The following is a 19,754-nucleotide window of genomic DNA, read 5'->3' on the forward strand; positions in this document are numbered from 1 at the left end:
TTGAGTATGTAAAACTCTGCTAAGACTGAGCAGTTCTTTATCTTCTCTTCAGAGGGTGAACCTGAAGATGATAACTGGTGGTCAAGAGAGCGTCCCGGGGCTGCTGCGAGGCACAGCAGGACAGGGAGCACAGAGCAGCTGTGCTTTCCATCTAGGGCCTTTAGGGAAGATTCACGCACAAAGAGAGCTCTTTGTTCATACCCCGATTTTTCACATCTCCACTATTTCACAACTCATTGGTCTTACATATTCTGCAACTTAGTCAATTTGTTTGGTTCTAAGGTGGTTAAGAGCTGCCGGTGTCTCAATCCCTGGGGCTCCTCTAAATCTGCCAGGTAGTTTGTGGGATGACTTCATGGCTTCTTTTATATGTGTCAAATGGCTATTCTATAAAGAACCAGACCAAGTTAACAGCTGAGTAAAGATTAAAGACCTAAGTTGTGATGGTGTTACCTCTGCAGAAGAAAATATATGCCATTGGACAAAAAGAAAAATGTCCCGTTATCAGACTGACAGCTCCGATCTGCCAAAGCTCTCCAAACTCAACTGTGTTTCAAACACGGTTACTGAGATTATATACCCTAGTGAACTTCTGCCCCCCACTCCCCAGAGAACTCCGCACGCGCCAGTACTCTCCAAGAACGAGTCTCCCGCAGGGTCCGCCCCTCTGCTGTACTATGGCACTGACAGAGGCAGTTCAGCCTCAGGGGCAGTCCCTCAGCTTCCTCTCAGCGTCACTAAAGGCAAACCTGGTCTCATTTACACCACTTGCCCTCCTGTCTCAGTGGAAGTTACACCTCTTTCTCTTCCCGGAAGCTAACTCTTCTATGAATGAAGTCAGTCCCACCTCTCATTTCTGCACAACACTGTTCCCACAATTCATCTCTTCTTGAACAACCCCCCTTCTCTGTCAGAGATTTTCTCCAATGTTCTCTTACATGTTCTCAGCCCATCCGTCACCACCCCTTAGAACACTTCCTTCAGGAAATGTTCTGACACTGGCTCCTCATGACCCATCCTCTCCTTAGCCCATTTAGCCTGCCCCTGGCCGCCACTGCCCCGCTGAAACTACTGAGGCATGCTCACTGCGCCTTCATGACAAACAGCCAGCACTCTTCATCACAGCGCCCCACTCCCCAGGCCTGCCCTCAGAGCTGAGAGGCACTGCCACACGCCTGGCTGCCGGGACCAAAGACCTCCACTTGAGTTCTCTCACTACCATCTGTCGGGAATTCTTATCTCCACTTTCACTGGTCACCTGCCGGCTCTGCTCTTCTGTCCGTCACTTCTGGCTTCTATCACTGCCATTGCCTCCTAACTTCTCTGCTTCCACTGACCGCCAACCACAGTCTGTTCTCCCCAGAGCAGCCAGGAGAGCCTCTCAGATTCAGTGCACTTCACGGGCCTGCTCAACGTCTGCCAGGGCTCTCCCATCAAACAGGTCACTTCTGTGGCCTGCTAGTTACGAGGCCCTGTGTGAGATGCCATCGTCCTTCTGTGCCCTCATCGCCTGTGCCTTCCCTCATTCCCTCTCTGATCACAGCGGCGCCCTGCTGACCCCTCAGCACAGAACCCGCTCCTGTCTGCGCCTCGTGCTCTGCCCCCTGCCTGTGCTCTCAGGCCCCTCATCTTCCTCAGTCCAGCCAGGTCCTGGTTCAGATCTCACCTCTGTAAAGAGGCCCTTCCTGGGCTTTCTAGTGTGCATGCATTAAGTCGCTCAGTCGTGTCTGACTCTGTGACCCCATGGACCCGTCTGGCTCCTCTGTCCATGGGGAATTCTCCAGGCAACAATACTGCAGTGGGTTGCCACTCCCTTCTCCAGGGGATCTTCCCAAACCAGGGATGGAACCCAGGTCTCCTGCACTGCAGGCAGACTGCTTCCTGTCTGAGCCACCAGGGAAGCCCCTCGAATCTCTCCATCCCTTTACCTTGCTTTCTCTTTCTAGCTTTCACTACTACTTCAAACAGTCATCTTTTTAAAAATACTCATTTTAAAAAGTCTTACACTCTGTGGTACACCCGATACTTACACACACTGTAAATGAACCATACTCCATAAAAACTAGAGAAAAACAAAACCCTTATGTCTGCTATACTTCCCTCAGAAAGGCAAGAACTCTCCTCTATGCCCAGCACCTAGAACCGTGACACGGGCAGGCATTTGGTGCCTATGTATGCCCTAAGGAGCTCTTTGGCAGCACTCAGCACGTGCACCACGCTCTCCTTCTTCAAGCTCTCCTGGCACCTTCTGATTCTCTCCTGGGTTTCCTACCACTCCGAGTGGCCACTCCTCTGGGGATGTGTCCTGTAAGTGCGGACAGTCCCCACAGATCTATCTTCTCCTCAACTTTTATTTAACGTACTCTCTCTGCATTTGAACAGCTACACGTAATTCCCTGCCTCTTGCTCAGCTTCGGGCTCCAATCCCATACAGTCAAATGACTGCTAGACACTGTCACTCTGCTGTCTCACAGGTCCATCGGGCTTAACTTGTCTACAAAGAAATGCCCCTCTTCCAACCCACATACTCTCTCCTGCCTGCATTTCCCAGCTCTCCACGTGCCAGCGCCACTCCTGCCTCTCTCAAGCACATGCTAACTGAGCCCTGTACCTGGCTCGCAGCTCCAAGAAAAGGCCTGCGTCTGACCCGGGGCCCACTGAGGGGAAGCCTCCTCTCCTACACTCTGCCTGCAGGGGCGCGGGCAGCGGTGACGCAGGCCCTCCCTTCAGACCATGCAGCTGACCTTCCCCTATAGGTTTGCTATAGGGAGGAGTTAGGCAATCCCAACTACCTCTCAGCTGAATATGATGTATTAGTCAAATGATAAAATCTCACCATGGGAATTCAGTATGGATGACAGAAAGGTCCTCACATAGCTGGAGCTCGGCAGGCTAACTTGAGTAAAGCCTTTCCAAGCACTGCTGACACCCCAGTCCTGGGTACCTTCACACGCAGGCACCAGGGGACAGTAGAGACGGTTAACACTGTCGTCCAAGGTCAGGGAGGTGAAGGCAGTCGGTCTCAATCAAGACACACATCACAACTGCCTAGGCAACACAGCCTGAGACTCAGAAACACACTGAATCTACACCTGCCATGGGCCAGGAAGTTCAGTGATCGCCTCCATCCTACCACCCAACACACTTTGCCGGTGTGTACCTGTGTGCCCTGTGTGTGCATGCATCCTGAGGTGTGGAAGGAGAAACCAGAAGTCTCTCCTGCTGCCTTTAACATCAACTGTTTTGTGATGAGAAGAGCAATGGCAACATTTTAAATCATGATGATTACTAAAGCTCAAATCTGCATGTTTTAATTCTTTTTGATACATTTCTCTTTAATAAAGTTCTGATGATCATTTCAGGAACCTACTTTCATTTGAAAAACAGGCCCATACCTTCTGTACAAGAAAAAAATTTCTAGAGATGCTTCTATTAAGAGAAAAATATATTACCAAAGTCACTATTGCACATTCAGCAGTCAGCTGGGCGGCACTGAAAAGAGTATGAACAAATCTGTAAATGAATTTGTGTTCAGGATCATGCTGAAAGTACTCCTCCGGAACCCTTTCTCGCTGAAAGAAGAAAAAACACAATGTTAAGTATCCACTGAAGAAAAATACTTAAAAGTACCCTCAAGATAGCAATCTTCACACGTGGGCCCACGTGCTACTTAAAATAATTTTGACTAGGTGACATATCTTGTAGTCTTTTAAATATAAACAATTGGATCCTAAAGTACCATAGTGATTCAATACTCACTACCATTCATTAAAGAAAAATGCAAGCACAACCTCAGAAAATGTATTTTCACCTTCTTCCCCAAAGAATTCTAACCAAATGCAAACTCTTTTTAGGCTCAAAGTCTTGCTGATCATTGTACGTCATCATACTTTTCTGCAGTCAACTATGAAAACACCTTTCCAGAGTCCTGTAACCAGAGGCTCTAAGAGTGTGCTCTCTTACACAGCGGTCACCAGTCACATGTGTCTACTGAGCACCTGAAGAAGTGAGTTTTTAAACCCTGTCATTTTAATTAGTTTAAAATTTATACAGTTTTTAAATTTTCTCCTTAGAGGTCTTACATATGTGTTAGGAAATGTTTATATTGTGTGATGCTATGGAAAATCATCCTTTAAAAACCTACATTTTCTGTTACTTGGGTATGTTTACTTACCTGCTCGTTCGTCATACAAAGCGTAACTTGGTTCTTATCAGTCACACCCCTGACACAACATGCTTTTGGTAAAATTACTTGACATAATATGGGGTGGGGGAAGAAGACTTAAAGGAAGACAATCTTGGCTTTGAGCTGGAGGCAGTAATTTTCTTCTAGTAATTAATTTCAAAGCAAATCAGCATGAAATAAACACAACTGTAATAAGAGAAAAATACACCTTCAATAAAAGTGACACTTACTGTGAGTGGATGTGATCTCTCATCAAAAATGTCCAAGGACCTATTGGCATCTCTATAAAATAAGAATGTGTATTTTAAAAATTAATTCAGGAGTTACTAGCTTAGTAAAATATCTGCTAAAAGTAGAGAGAGGAGTAGAGGAAGCCTAACCTTAATAAAGCAAACAGTTTTACATATTCTCCTGGATTCTGCCCTTAGAAAGGTTTTCTGACCTATTTTATACTCAGCACACCAAGTTGCATGAAATCTCTTCTACAACCAGTCAGAGCTGCCTTTACCCACACAGACCCCTTCTAACAGGCAATGTTCGTAGACCAATACATTTCCACTTCACTAAGCTCACAATGGAATATACAAGAACATTTTATAAAGTGGTAGTAGCAGGCAATAAAGTCTTCTAACTTCAATGAATGTAAATATGAGATTCATGATTTTTTCTTGTCTCCACCCCCTTTTGTTCTTCATATTATATTCTTATTGTTTATTTCTTCTTCTCTCTTTTAAACAGTTTGAGTTAAAAATTTTAATTGTCTTTTAAGAGAGACCAGGCTTTTTCTTTTAAATTCCACCACACTACTACACTGTGCCCATTTAAACAGCAGTTCTGCAAATGTGGTCTATAGACCTCTATAGGAATCTCCCCTGGCCCCTCTTCAGAAATCCTGTAAGTCCAAGAGGTCAAAACGTTTTTTATAAGAATACCAAGACATCACCTGCCTTTACCCTGTTTGACACTTAACTATGATTGTATAAAAGCAAAAGTGGGTAAAATTGCTCATTTCTGAGTGTGAATCAAGGCAGTGGTATGAAACTAAATTCGAAGTCATTCACTTATTCCTGGCCAAATCAATGTAAAAAATCTGCTTCACTTAAGAACATCCATGATGAAAGAGTAAAAATTAAGTGTTCTTAAACCTTTACTCTTCTTCATATTCTGAGTAAGCGGACAGTATGCATTAAGCACTTGTATGTACTGAAATATGGCTGTGCTAAGGAAGAGCACTTGTAACTTACTGGTAACCAAGTCACTTTTCTCCCCCTAGAACATCATATTTAAACCACTTTTTTCATGAAACACCAATTGACAGTCATTTCTTCAAAAATGAACAAAGTGAGCCTGTCACTTCAAAGAAAACTCTAAACTATTTGTTGCCAATGATAAAATTCAAACCATCAAGCTAAAAATATTAGGATTTTTGGAAAATTTGTACCTTCCAGTGTGTTATTTATGGTGAGCTTGATTTATCAATACTTAAAGACTTTCCCGATAAGACTGGTAGTGATACTAACAAGAGTGAGTTTTTGACACTGTCTGAAGACATGTGAACCAATACTTTGCAAATGACAATGTATAATATGATAAAATCATGTACAGATAAAAAGATCCACTCAGTATGCATGACAGATCAATGGGCATTAATTTAACATAGTATCTACCTCAAGTTCACTGATAATGACTTGGAACTCCATCTTAACTAATTTAATAAACTGGCACACGTGGATTTTGGGGACAGTATCAAAGAATATGTCCAATTATCTCAAGGCTTTAAAAATTCACCTTTTCCCAGCTATACGTCTGCATGTAGCTGGATCTTCATATTGCTTCTTCAAAGCAAATGACTGAAGACAATGTTGACATGAGAATCAACTGTCTCCTATTAATGAGATACTATCCTCTCCACTATTTTGTTGTGGAAAATGGTTATTTTTCATTAAAAAAATGACTTATGTTCAACACTGGGGTCCCCAGTCAGATGGTGATCTCATCCCTCAGGAGACAGTTTTCCTGTCCTAATGTGGAGAGAAGCACAACACCTTACTTGCACCTACAGAGCAGAGGCCGGGGTGCTGCTAAATACTCTGCGACACACAGGGTGGCACCCCACACCAAAGCCTCAGCCAGCTCAGAACTTCAGCAGTGCTAAGGAAAGCCTGTTTTAACATACAGTGGATTTAATTTTTTTAATTTTAAATTTCAATTTCTAATACAGTAAATATCCATGTAAACCACACAAAACTTAAAGAATTAAGAGTCCCAAAATAAAAATAAATGATTCACTACAATACTGTAATGAAAGCACTCTAACAGTAAAAGCTTACTCTAATACTGTCTATTGTTATTAACACTAAACTTGATACCGCGTAAATTAATTAGCTGGAATAACAAGACAGGTTTTAAAAGAGGAGCTCACCTGTTCTTTATGTGGTAATATGTTGCTAAGATCACACTGTGGAGGAAAAAAAAATATTGTAATAATTGGTTTTTATCACATTAGGCCTGAAGACATTTTAATGGGTTGGCAGAGAGGTAAGACCATCCAGATGCCCGGTGGCCCCCACACCCCCTAATTCAGAGCAGTACCCATAGGTGGTACCCCCCATGTTTTAGGTTCTTTGGCTTTTAGCAAAATTAGGAGACCCAAAATATAGATGTGCTCTTAGAAGACATGTTTAGGTTGATTATTATAATATATAAATTCTTATATATTTCCCCGGTCATTTGTCCTTCTATGCACAGAATCTTTCATCCCATACAAGTTACATCATCTATCCACATGGTTAAATTTAAGCCATACAGATTTTGTGTGTGTGGCTTTTTGTTAGGCACTGCATTTCAGTTGATTCCGTTCGGTATTCCCCCTAACACATCTATTTTCCATTATTTCTCTAAAAGTAAGTAATACCAGTGCTCCATATCAAGTAAAATGGATTTAAAATCACTTTCACACATAATTATTAGAAAATTTAATAGCAAAATTTTATAGTCACAAAATTGATGATAGGCCTAGTTATCCTGAAATAAGCACTGCTAATAAGGCAGCACCATACAGCACAGTACACTATTAATGACAGGTATTTCCACATTATTTTAAATAAAGTATTAACTAACCAACAGGTACAAGTCCTCAGATAGTTTTTACATTACTATAGCCCTAAGTTATTCACAGATGCTGTGTATTAGGCAATTAAGGGGTTCTCTGCTTAAGTTATTTGCTTCCCTTTGTTCTCAGTATCTAAAATGAAACTCAAAATAATAGAAGGCAAATCTGAATTTTGTAACTCCTCTATAGAATCTTAGCATTTGCAGAAAGGCCTGTAACACTGTTAGCATCAAAGATGGATACTTCCATAGTGCTTCAAAGTTCCTTCAAATTGATCTTAAAGTCACAGAATTAAAAGTTACCTGATAAAAAGGGCAACTGAACCTAATATGATACTTAACCCATTTTACAAATAAGAGAATCAAGGCTTAAAATTGACTTACTCAAGGTCCCACCAATTATCAGAAGTAGTTCTCTTTCTCCTACCCTCAAAGCAGAGAGTGGTTCCCAAGGTCAGCTGCACACTGGATTACCCGGGACGCTTTAAACACTGCCTGGCTTCTGCTTCAAAATGTTCTGATTTAACTGCATTAGGGACGACCTGGGCAACAGGATTGTGTTTAAAGCTCCCCAGGTGACTGCAACGTGCAGCCAAGTCTAGGAATGAATGAGTCAGGGTTAAGATCAGAATCTCTCAGGATGGTTTTTTCTATGAAATCATGCCTCACACATCATTCCTCAGCTTGTCAAAAGGGGAGTGTGTGTGAGAGAAAGAGACACAGGGACAGAGAGGCAGATAGACTCACAGACTGTGTCTTGAGGGCAGGGAGGAAAGGTGGAATTCATGTATGTGTCCAGAGACATACATCTTGAAAAAGCTGCATAAGTGATTCTAATAAGGCTCACCTACCCCAAATGAAAACTAATCCCATCGTATTTTTCAAAATCATTCCTAAAAGCCAATTTGCCCTATTAATTTTCTCAGTAAACCTTTATTTCATCAATAATGAATGTGAATGGTCATTTTTAAAACTTAATGAGAAAAAAATTTACTGTATTTCCAAACACTAAGACTAGGTTGAGAATAAAAAGCATGAAACCTACTTGTCTGAGCAAGGTTAATCTTTAAAACTACTTCTGAATTATATACTGGAACATCAGGCTCTTTTGAATTCAAAAGAAGCTTGAGTCTAGCCACAGTGAGAGTAGTTTTTAACCCACAGATTTAGAGTCTTGGCTGAATAAAAACATTCAGTGATTACGAGAGAAGTGCCAAAGCTCAGGACTTTAAAGAGCAATGGGGCTCAGTTTTTGTTGAAATACAATTTGACCAAAACTAATATTATAAGAAAGTTACATTATTATGATTGTGAACTGGTTGTTTTTAATTAAAGTTAGAAGTTACTGATCATTTAAATAGCTAAAAAATAAAAAGCCTTGCACATTAAAAATTAAATTAAATTTATAAGCTAATTATATTTTTAAGACAGAAAAGTAAAATTAATGATAAGGATACTAATATTTTCAAGTAGCATTTCCCAAACTGTCCTGGAAAGTCAACACTCATATGCTAAGAAGACATTAGTTAATGTTCCATGGACAACCCCAAGGGAGGTAGGAAGGTCTGCATCCTGTTTGGTTTTTAATTCTCTCTCTTAAATAAACTTGAACACTCCCATGATTAGGGCGTTTTGAACTGTGCATCTCCAATTGTGGACTAGGGGCGTCCAGAAGTTGAGGAATAGTTTTTGTCATCGTAACACTGTTCGTGTCTTCTTAAGTATAAGCCTGGCCACAGCCTTGTTTCTGAAACTTCATCTCTTTTTTTGTTCTCTGCTTTGATTGATACAGTGTGTTAGAGATACACATATATAAACAAAAATTTAAAAAAAAACAAAAACAAAAATTAAATGTGTCTATTAAGTTAAAATCTCAGTTGAACAAATTTCATCTATGGAGAAATTAAGCTTGAGAGTATGCCCCTTAAAACGGTTTTGATATATTTTCCCCCTCTTTGGGGGAGAGGAAGGAGAAGTAAAATTTCCTACAGAAATATTGCAGGAAAAAAATGCACGGTGGGATAAATCTGACCAAGTCCAGTTAAATTTAACTGCAGATTCACTTCAGTGCCAGTAGGGGACAAGCTGCTCCTTCTTCTAATGGTAGCTTCCAAACTAGTATACATAGTTGTAGGACTCTCCCAACTCATACAGAAATAATTTTTTTCTAGAAACATACAATAAATAGGTACCTCTGTTTCTCATTATGTTCAACATTGTCTTAACAATAGAAATGAATCAAATGAGGTTTACATTTTTCCTGGGATTTCTCACTTGCTAACTGACTTTCCCTTCTATCATGTACTCTATGATTAACATGGAAACTGAAAACTCATATTGAGGTCCTTGAAACCAACATAGAGTTGACACCAGTTTCTTAACCTGATCACTGAAAAGGGCAAACCAAACGAATGAAATTATGTATGGCGAGGATGCTTTCAGCATGAAGGGGGTCTGCCACTCAGCCTTGGCAACCTAGTTGTACTCACCGTTTTATTGTGGTTCTAAGATTAGGCTGGCTGACTGTGCTGTCATCTAGAAATATGGCTGGGCATGAGCTATACTCTTTAGTAAGCTGCCCTGGAGATACCTGAAGGGGAAGGGAGATAGAAGAAAATGTCACAGTAAGTTAAACCTATAAAAGTGCGTTTTTTCCTTGGTTAAAATGTCAAACGATGAAGCATTAAGATTTTCCTTATACTCCATGAACTGCTGAGTGTTGCATCACGTGTAGCTCCATGGGAAACCTCTGTACTCTAACTTCCATAGGCAAGACCTGAGAAATGTGGTATAAACTGCTGCTCTTGAAAAAGGACCCACAAGTGAACCTGGAAAGCACCTATTATAAACTGCCTTTATAGTAATGAGAAAGCTTTTAGTAAGACTTCAGTGTTTCTTCCTTAAGCAATGAAATGCAGCGGAGATTTCTATTTCTATTCATTTACTACAATAAAATGCAATGCTTTATATAATATCGATGTGAGAGCATTTCATTGCAGTAAATGAACGCCCATCATAAATGTATCCGTTTGGGAGACGGTGTGAGGAAACAAGCGTTTTTGAATCAGAGGCTGGGCATGCCAGGGCTGCTCTATCACTAGTGACCTGAAGGCCATAGATCTCTTTGAGCCTCAGTTTCCTTATCTGGAGGATGAAAGGGTATAGCTTTAAGATTCTCTCACAGCCAAGAAACAGACAAAGCAGCTCTGAGAATTTCACGGTTAAGTAAGACTGCCATTATATTACACAAGGGAGAGCCTCAGAGAATACTTTCCACTCATCTCACAGTTTTATTAATTCTACTCTACATGTTATCTGCCACTCATCATGGCACTCTGCTGCCTTGCGCATGCTGCTCTCTGCCTGCAGTGGCTTCTTCCTCCTCCTTGTCCCAGCAAGCTTGACCCCATCGACCTCCAGCAAACCTCAGCCAGCAGCCACACAACCAAACTTCTACCTTTCTGCACACTTACACCTCTGTTTCACCACCTGTTACATGGTCTCAACTGCTTGCCTGGTGTCCCCCTCCTAAGTAAGCAAGCAAGCTCCTCCAGGTGACAGATTCTTACTGCTCCTCCTCCAGCTGCTGAGAACAGAATCTGGGACAAATTAGGAATCAAGAAGCATTTGACCAATTATTTAAGATCGATTACAACTGGAAGGTAAATCATGCTAATGATACACAGTCAGACTATCTGCAGTGGTGCTGGGTAGGTGACAAAGAGCTTTGTCAGACCCTCTAGAGAATAAGCTATCTTTAAAACACTTTAGAAGTATCCATTTATTTGTGAAGAGCCCAAAACACAGCCATAGTCAAATACTAAAACAGCCTGAACTATGTGAGGACAATTCTCTTCCTTTAAGTAAAGGCCAATAATCAAATCCCAGTCACTGTCAGTAGCTCTGAGTAATAGCATTCTTTAATACCACAGAACACAAGCAGTTTTAACACTTGGTTTTCTTGGGTTTTGTTTACTAATTCAGATGAGCCTTCCTTCCTTCTATTAAAATAAACTCGTTTTCACCACGCTGTCACACTCTATCCGTGTCCTCCACAAACGCATCAAAGGTGAAACAAGGAGAAAATCTAGTCAAAGTTTTTTTAAAATACAGAGCATTTAAATAAACATTGCCAGTAGCCAATAATAAGAACTATCCAAATGGGTGTATAAGCCACCGTTTTGCTTGTTTCAGGTGTTTTATGGCAAGGCCACTTACTCCTTATTAACAAAAAGTTCTACACATAACATACCTGAAAAGTACCACTATTTGGAAGAATTTCTCCTTCAAGCTAGAAATGATTTCAACTGAAACTCATATATTCCTTAAGCCATCTGGTTAATGTGTAATTTTAGAATCTCAAAAGAGACACAGCATGAAAACTGTTCATTCAAATAGTTATATTCTAAATGAAGTTATCTTTTAAAAGGTCACCACTATTAAGAGTATGACACATTACACACAGTAAAAGTCAGTTCTGACTATAAAATCTACCTATGAGGGGAATAAAAATAGTAAGAAAATGCACCAAAACATAGACTAGTTTGTAGAGCTTTGGCTTTGGGTAACATTTATCCCGTTTTTCTCTATTAAAACTTTTTCTTTATTATGAATTATATCTGTTTATCTTTGGAAATATTAGTGCTGCAACGTTTAAGAAGTTTAATCAGACGTAGCCCTACAGACTATGGGTGCTCATTTGGTCTATCAGTAACCTACAGACTACTGGCTAGATCCTACCAAAGAAATAGTGAACACTTCTCCAGGCCTACTCCTGAAGCGATTCAAACTTTTGGCATCTACTATTCACTAAAGGATGGCAGAATTAAAGCCCCTGAGCAAAGCCTGGATGTATTAGCTGCCAACAGGTTACTTTCCCCTCATCTCACTTTAAAATTTAAGGTAACTGTCCTTTATGATTAAAGCCTTATCATCACTGGCTCAAAACCTCAATAAACTACACTGACAAAGATTAATGATATAAAATGCAAATACAAAAATCAAACAGCAGAACCCACTCACTGATAGTTTAATGTTCAATGAAGAAGAGTATCTACCTTCATTCAGAGCTAAGGACAGAACAGATGGACTTCTACAATCTTTACAAGAAGGGAAAAGGCTTATTTAGTAGACTTCAGGTTTAATGGCAAAGACTAGAAAATCACCATACTGGAAGACTAATAAGTAACAATCCCCCCCAAAAGTTATCATTAAAAGTCAAGCACCTGTTGAAATTCTGCCTCCACCCAAGTGAATCTTCCCATCCTGCCTACTGCCTCTGAGGTTAACCCCTCAAAAAAATTAAGCTGAAATTCACTTTTTTCTTCCCCTTTCCACAAGCTTTAGATGTGTTTCTTAATAATTATTAAGACTTTAACTTAAAATTTTGTAATATTCTATGCATTAGCCTGGGGCTTCCCTGGTGGCTCAGTGGGTGAAGAATCCACCTGCCAATGCAGGAGACGCAGGTTTGATCCCTCAATCAGGAAGATCCCCTGAAGAAGGAAATAGCAACCCACTCCAGTATTCTTGCCTGGAAAAGTCCATCAACAGGGGAGCCTGGTGGGATACAGTCCCTGGGGTTGCAGAAGAGTCATGTCTGACTTAGCAACAATAACAAGAAGTGCCTGAGTGTAAACCACTCCATCCACATTACTGCACATTAATGGCCAACGTGGCAGGATGAGTAGTCTGAACAGGATTCTTATCAAGGCCTTAGTAGAAATGTGCAGTATTCTAATTACAGGTATAATAGAAAATATTGTCTGAATCAGCATCATTAACTATACTGAATTAAAACTTTTTTTTTTTTTTTTTTTTTTTTGAATTAAAACTTTTAAACTGAGAATTTACATTCAGAGTATAAATCCAACTTTGAGTGGACCAACCACAAATCTACTTCTTTTCCCACCTTCTTTCAGAGATATCATCTCATTAGAATTAAAAGTATTTTTTTAAAAAAGCTATACCCAAGACAGGATAAACTGCAGATGATTTTTGATGTTTGAAAGATGAAAAAATGAGATAAAGGAGTAGTAACTGACATGGCATAACAGAGGAAGCACACCCTTGGAACTACAGAGTGACTGGGCCAGGAACAACAAAACCAATCTGGCTTACAGAACCCAAGGCAGGTTCAAAATTCAGAGACGTGGTCGCCAAATCCGTGCAGTGAGGTCTATCAGTTAGCAAAGTGATGCTTCCAATTACATCTTAACATACAGCGAGGGACCATCACATGTTTGAGGGAAACCTCCAAGAAGTCACAGATCAAAGCAGGGAGAAGGAACTGATGGGAATGATAAAAATCCAGGAGCAAATAAAAACGCAAAAAAAAATCTTCAACATCTACAGAAAGATGAGAAATTGCATCACTGGAAAAAAGAATGAAAGGATGGAAGAGAACTCTAAAAAATAAGGTAGACAAAACAATATATTCAATAGAAGGATTAGAGCAGAGTCAAGGAAACCTCCATGAAGTAGGACAAGAAGACAAAATGGAAAACAGAAGGGGAAAAAAATTTGTGCAGAAATATTGCTCTAAAATTTTCAACATCTAACAGGAATCCAAAAGAAAAAAATAGAAAATACCAAAGCAGCACACAAAAAAATTCACTAGAAGAAAAGATGTTCTGCATGTTTAAATGCCCCAATAGCGTGACAAGGTCTATACCAAACCATGTTATGAAATTTCAAAACCCCACAAAGACAGAGGGTACTACAAGGTTCCACAGGAGGAAGGAATGGAGAAAAGACTAACTTGGTAATATACAATGCATCAAATTCAACACATTTAAGAGCAACACTGTAAATGAGAAGACAAGAGGGAAATGTCTCTAAAACTGCAAAAATTAGTTTCGACCTAGAATTCTACACTTTATCAAATAGAAGGAGTTTCACAGAGGCTAGGTCTTTATAAAATTTTTGCTCATGTGCCTTTTTCCAGGAAAATGTGCTCCAGTAAAACAAGACAGAGGGAAACCGAATCTAGGACATAGGGGATCCAACACGAGAGAGCAGTGATGTGAGATCCCAGGTAACTTCACACAGATATCCCACGAAAACAGGCACAGAGCCAGTCCAGGAATCATTAGTATGTAGGGGGTAGGAAGACAAAAGGTTGGCGAAGAGTGTCTCCAAGAAGAAATGGAACAGATGTGGTTTTGTGGATGGTAAATATTTTTGATAGGCATGTGACAAATGTTACAACATTTGGGGGAAAAAATAGCTGTTAGAAAACAGGCAAGTGAATATAGTCAGGAAATTAATTCCACAGAACAAAAATGAAGAATGTGAAAACAGGGAGACTGGCCAGGGAGCTAATCAACTATGTTGGGCTGTGTGAGATCATGTTTGCTAGAGAAAGCAGAACTGGATTATCCTGAGAAGTGTAGAAGTGCTCAGATTTCATTAATATTGAAGAAAAAGAATGAAAGGTGTATAAGGAGGTGGCACAGAGAACTATATGGCTCAGCAATGAACAATACTTGCTTAGTCATAATAATGTGAACAGTGATTCCGATTTAATAAAAACTGATGCATGCAAAGGGAACAGAAGGAGGGAAATAAAATCCCGGTGGACGAGGAGGTTACGCTCTCACCTGTTGTGCCAAGACGTCAATGGGCGGCGCTAAAGATTAAATTACCTATTACACTTTTGTTGCTTTGGTTAAAAACTAAGATGAAAAATTTAAGGCAAAAGAATTTAAGGTAGATCTTCATGCTATAACCATATTATTGAAATTTAACTTAAATGTCAGGACCCTTAAAAAAAAAGGGTACTACTAAGTCAAAAACCTTTCTGAACATACTTGATAATTAGGAACTAGAGATTCATAAATTTTATAAATAAGAGGTTAATGCTAACAGTATTGGATCCATCATACTTTTTAGGAATCATGGCAGACATGCTTTTAATTAATCAAACTATTGATTTCTTAACTTTTCAACTATTTACTTACATGGTTTAAATGGCTGCTCTTCCTCTTTTCTTGCACTAAGAATAAAAAAAAATTAACTGATGAATTCTGATAAAACTACCATAGAAAAATAAGTCACTAATTATCTGATGGAGTACCAATATACACAATGAGTTAAAATTTCATTCTGGTTTTTAAAATAATTTCCAACAAAATATATAATTTAAACCACCCAGCAAAATGAATCCTATAAATAATATCTAAAAACTTAGTTTTACTATTTGACTAATACTAACAGATACTCTGTATTAGGTACAAATCAAAGACTCTCCATTTACAAAAGAAAAGGACAAAGCAAATTAGGCCAGGTGAGATATTTAGCTGATAAAAAAATTTACCAGCTGCACAGTATGTAGTATTTTCTAGTTCTACATGTACTTCAGTCACCAGGTTTAACAGATGACAACTCCAAGTTCCAGTTTCTGGTCAAGCACCCGTGTCTCTGGAAGCATCCTGAACCCCTTATTGGTCACCTACTCAAACACCCAACTTAAAAAATACAGGTTCTTTACACACTGGAAAGTAATCTATAAATTTTAACATACGTGCGGACCTCACTGAACGTACATCGACAGCACAGAGAACTGTTTTGCTCCAACAAAGGCCGGAAGAATATAAGCTCAAAGAGGGTCTTAGGCCACACACTTTCCCACGGCATCACAAGCACGAAGTCCTTCAGACTGAGGAGAGACAGGGGCACGGGAGAGTGTTTCTTCTCCTCTCTCCACCGTCTCTCTACAGTGTGAGCAGCTCAGAGTCTGGAAAAGACTGAGAAATACAGTAATCCTAACTAAAAATAATTGCCTCAAGGCAAAGTACACACACTTTAAGAACATGCAAACTAGAAACCCCAGGAGCTCCCAGGTTGGAGAACATGTGGTACACTCTGGGCCCTGCCCCCATGCCTGGCCCTCTTCCGTCTGGCTGTTCCTGAGACAGACCCTTTGATAAAAACCAGTAATCTAATGAAAATAAAAGAGGAAAAGAACCCTCTATTTTTTACTGTGCTGCATTACTTCAAATATTATAGAACATTCACTTCTGGTATTCCTGCTCTCATGAACAACCGAAAAACCTGATCATATATGGCTTTTTAGCAAATAAACTAGGATTTAACATATATTAAGGAAGACAAGCAGGCAAGACAAGCAGGAGTGCAAAAACTGCTGATTCTCATCTTAAAACAAGCAGGACACTGGAAATTTACACAAGGTTTCCCACACTGAGGATGACCTTCTGGAAAATCCCATATGGCAGGCACATTGGTCTGATTACCCTGACCCAGCACTACATCAGGATGAAAGAACTTTGAAGAGCTAAAAGTTCTTATAAGAACTTTTAAAAGAACTTAAAAATTCACATGAATCTGGATGTGAGAGAGGTTCACCCGGTTGAGCACTGTGCAAAATGGTGCCGAAATCACAAGCCTCGACTCCCGTACATAACAACTGATTATGAAAACCTAACTGTGACCTAAACCGTGTCATTCATCTTTAACTCATGTGTTCTTGGAGCGAAAGGAAAAGGACAAAGCAGCATGGAAAAACAGACCACAACTAAATCATGTGCCAAGCTGACTGCTGATAAAGAAATAGCAAAGTGTATAAACAGATGGTCTGGGTGTTTTCCCTCATTAAAACAGTGACACCTAAATGAAAAATGTATCATCACATATTAAAATAAAACATCTCATATTAAAATATTATCACATATGAAAAAAAAATATTTAAACCATTCTAAGTGCTTTTCTGTATCTTCCTATAATACACAAAACAAAAACAGTTTTCAATCTTTTTCTCAGGGGGGGAAAACACTGTCTTACCGTCCGTTTGAGATTTGCTCAGGAAAATTGTGCTTGCCCTTGGGTGGTCAGAAGGGTTTGATTCCAAAGCTAAGTCTGCACAGGAAAAAGAAAAAGGTGTGACAATTTAGTTGAGTAGAAAAAGACATGACTTTTAAAACAGCTACACGCTGATTTTAATCAAGTTTAATAGTCTTAAGAAGAGCGTTTAGTAATGACAAGAAGGAAACTGTAGTAAAGGCAACAAGACAAAAATTCTATTGGGAAACAGAAAAATTGTAGAAATTCTCCATATATGTGGAATAAAAACAGGGCTATGTCTTAGGCCTTTTTTTTTTTTAACTTGCACCTAATCTATACCACTTTTAGGCAAATCATGTATGTGATTCCCCTCCTACGTATTGATTAAAAATTCAGTCACCTCTCTTTAAGCTGATATTACTAGCACATTTCAGGAAGTCTCAAGAAGCAAGTTATGCTGTAGTCAATTACTATCAGATACCAGATCAATCAAATATGCTATAACCAAATGAGCTGCTTTTGGCAAACGTTCTTCAGACAATCTAATGGCTAATTCCAACTACACTCAACAAACGAACTCACTTAGTTGGCTGCCGTTTATCTAGGGGCTATTCATCATGGCAGATTTAAGAGGATTACGTAAGAGTTCAATGTTCTGATCCACAGGAACACTTCCAGGATAGTGAGTTTTAACTTTGCCCTCTATTTCCAAAGCTAAACTCTCACTTCTTCCTTTCATGCTGCATGATTAATACAGGGCTTCAGTAACAGTACTTCCTGGAGCACATCAAAGGGCTGCTTGAAAAAAATTTTGCCCATACCTACATAAGAAAGGTGGGTCTGCTGGCAGTTCACCTTGCACCAAGGTGGGACAGTCTTCTATTTAGGCAGAAATATCAAGCAAGCACAAGCTGCCATGCTGGACAGTAAGGTTGTTGTTTAAAACAAACGTAAAAGCCCTATGGGCAGTTACTTAGTGAAGTCCACCTCAAACTAATTAAACAATCTTTTAAGAAACTGGACCAAGATTTTTAAAGAGCAACAGTTAAGGCAGCATTTCCCAAATCACATAATAATTGGCCTATTTTTAAAGGGGACTTTGGTGGTCAACGTGATTTACACATTATCGCTGAGAATCAAATGAATATATACATTGATATATTAAAAACTAACCATGTGTTCCCCATCCCGTATGGCAAAAACTACTACAATATTGTAAAGTAATTAGCCTCCAACTAATAAAAATAAATGAAAAAAATAAAAAAATAAAAACTAACCAGTCCCATAGTGAATTCTGTCTGACCCAGCATTTCACAAATGTTATCTACCTAGAATCCTTTTCTTCCCCAAAGAAAGAATTTTGCATGAACAGTAATTTGGGACTTCCTGGTTTAATGGGAATTTAATTGTTACTGCCAGCACTAGAAATTTACATAGCTAAACCGACTGCTTTGTTCTTCGTGAAAATTCCTTCACTGCATTTGGAGTTTATTAAGCTGTTTTTGGAGAAAATATGCTACTCAACAGTTTTATGTAAAAGACCCATAAAATTATTTTAAAGTTTTTTCCCCCCTACATATTTGAAAAGTGGGACACTGGGAAAATAAATTATTTCAGCTATACACAAAGTTGACAGGCACAGACTTTCGACCTAAGGCTTCTGAAAGGATTCATGACTACTTACCTGTACCAGAAAGTAAACAGACTACACTGGAATCTAAAAAATAAGCAGAAATGCTTGCAAAGTAGCCATATGGAATGGTAAAATTTAACAAGAGTCAATGGAAGTCCAGGAAAAATAAGTGTCGAGATCAAAGAGAAGCAAGCTTTAACACACACACACACACACACACACACACAACAAACCAGGGTGTGTTACAGGTATGCTATGATGTGCTACTACGGATCTATATACAGAAAGCAAGAAGGCTGGGATAAAAGAAATGACAACATGCAGGAAAAAAGTAAACTTGCCCAAGTGATCAGAAAAGAGCTGGCACTCCCCCTACCCTACCCTAGAGGTTTCAAGGGTGGGCACATGACCCAGAACTGACTGACAGATCACAGCTTTCCTGGAACTTCCCAAGAAGCAGAAGAAGGCAGAGCGGTGCCCTAGGACCCTTAGCTAGTCTGGGGCTGCTGGACCCTCCTCTTGCCATCATGAGGGGAAAGGCTTTTCAGGAGAGATCAATAGAGGACAGCAGAACTGAGATAGGCTGTGAGGTCATTGAACTCCTGGGTCAAGTACTGCTTCATTTACTCATTCAACTCCAGTTATATAAAAGTCAATATATATATTTTTTAATTTAAGCTATTCTGAGACATTTTCTCAAACTTGCAACTGAAAGAGACCTGGTTAACCAGCAGTACTGATGATCACAATGAAGGTGGGGAAAGGTAAAAGTCACTTGCTCATTCCTTTAACAAATGTCATGAACAAAAATTTGCATGAGCCAAAATGACCCTATTTAAAAATTAACCCACAGACTTACAACCCTTACTTTTAGTTGTTTTCCTTATACATTAGAAAAAGCTCTAATTAGTGTATAATTTATGTCTTCTTGTTACTAACAACCCTTCTACATCTGACTGTTGCATATTTACTGTTTAATGAATACACAACAGCCCATCAAGCGTTATTCCTGTGCTGGACTTA

General features: G+C 39.5%; 1 pseudogene; it reads right to left on the reverse strand.

Moving 5' to 3' along the window:
• The window catches only part of LOC122687346, a 35,552-nt pseudogene that overhangs the window by 7,155 nt on the left and 8,643 nt on the right, over positions 1-19,754 (reverse strand).

The sequence above is a fragment of the Cervus elaphus genome, chromosome 31, assembly GCF_910594005.1.
Source record: "Cervus elaphus chromosome 31, mCerEla1.1, whole genome shotgun sequence".
In the NCBI taxonomy this organism is placed as follows: Eukaryota; Metazoa; Chordata; class Mammalia; order Artiodactyla; family Cervidae; genus Cervus; species Cervus elaphus.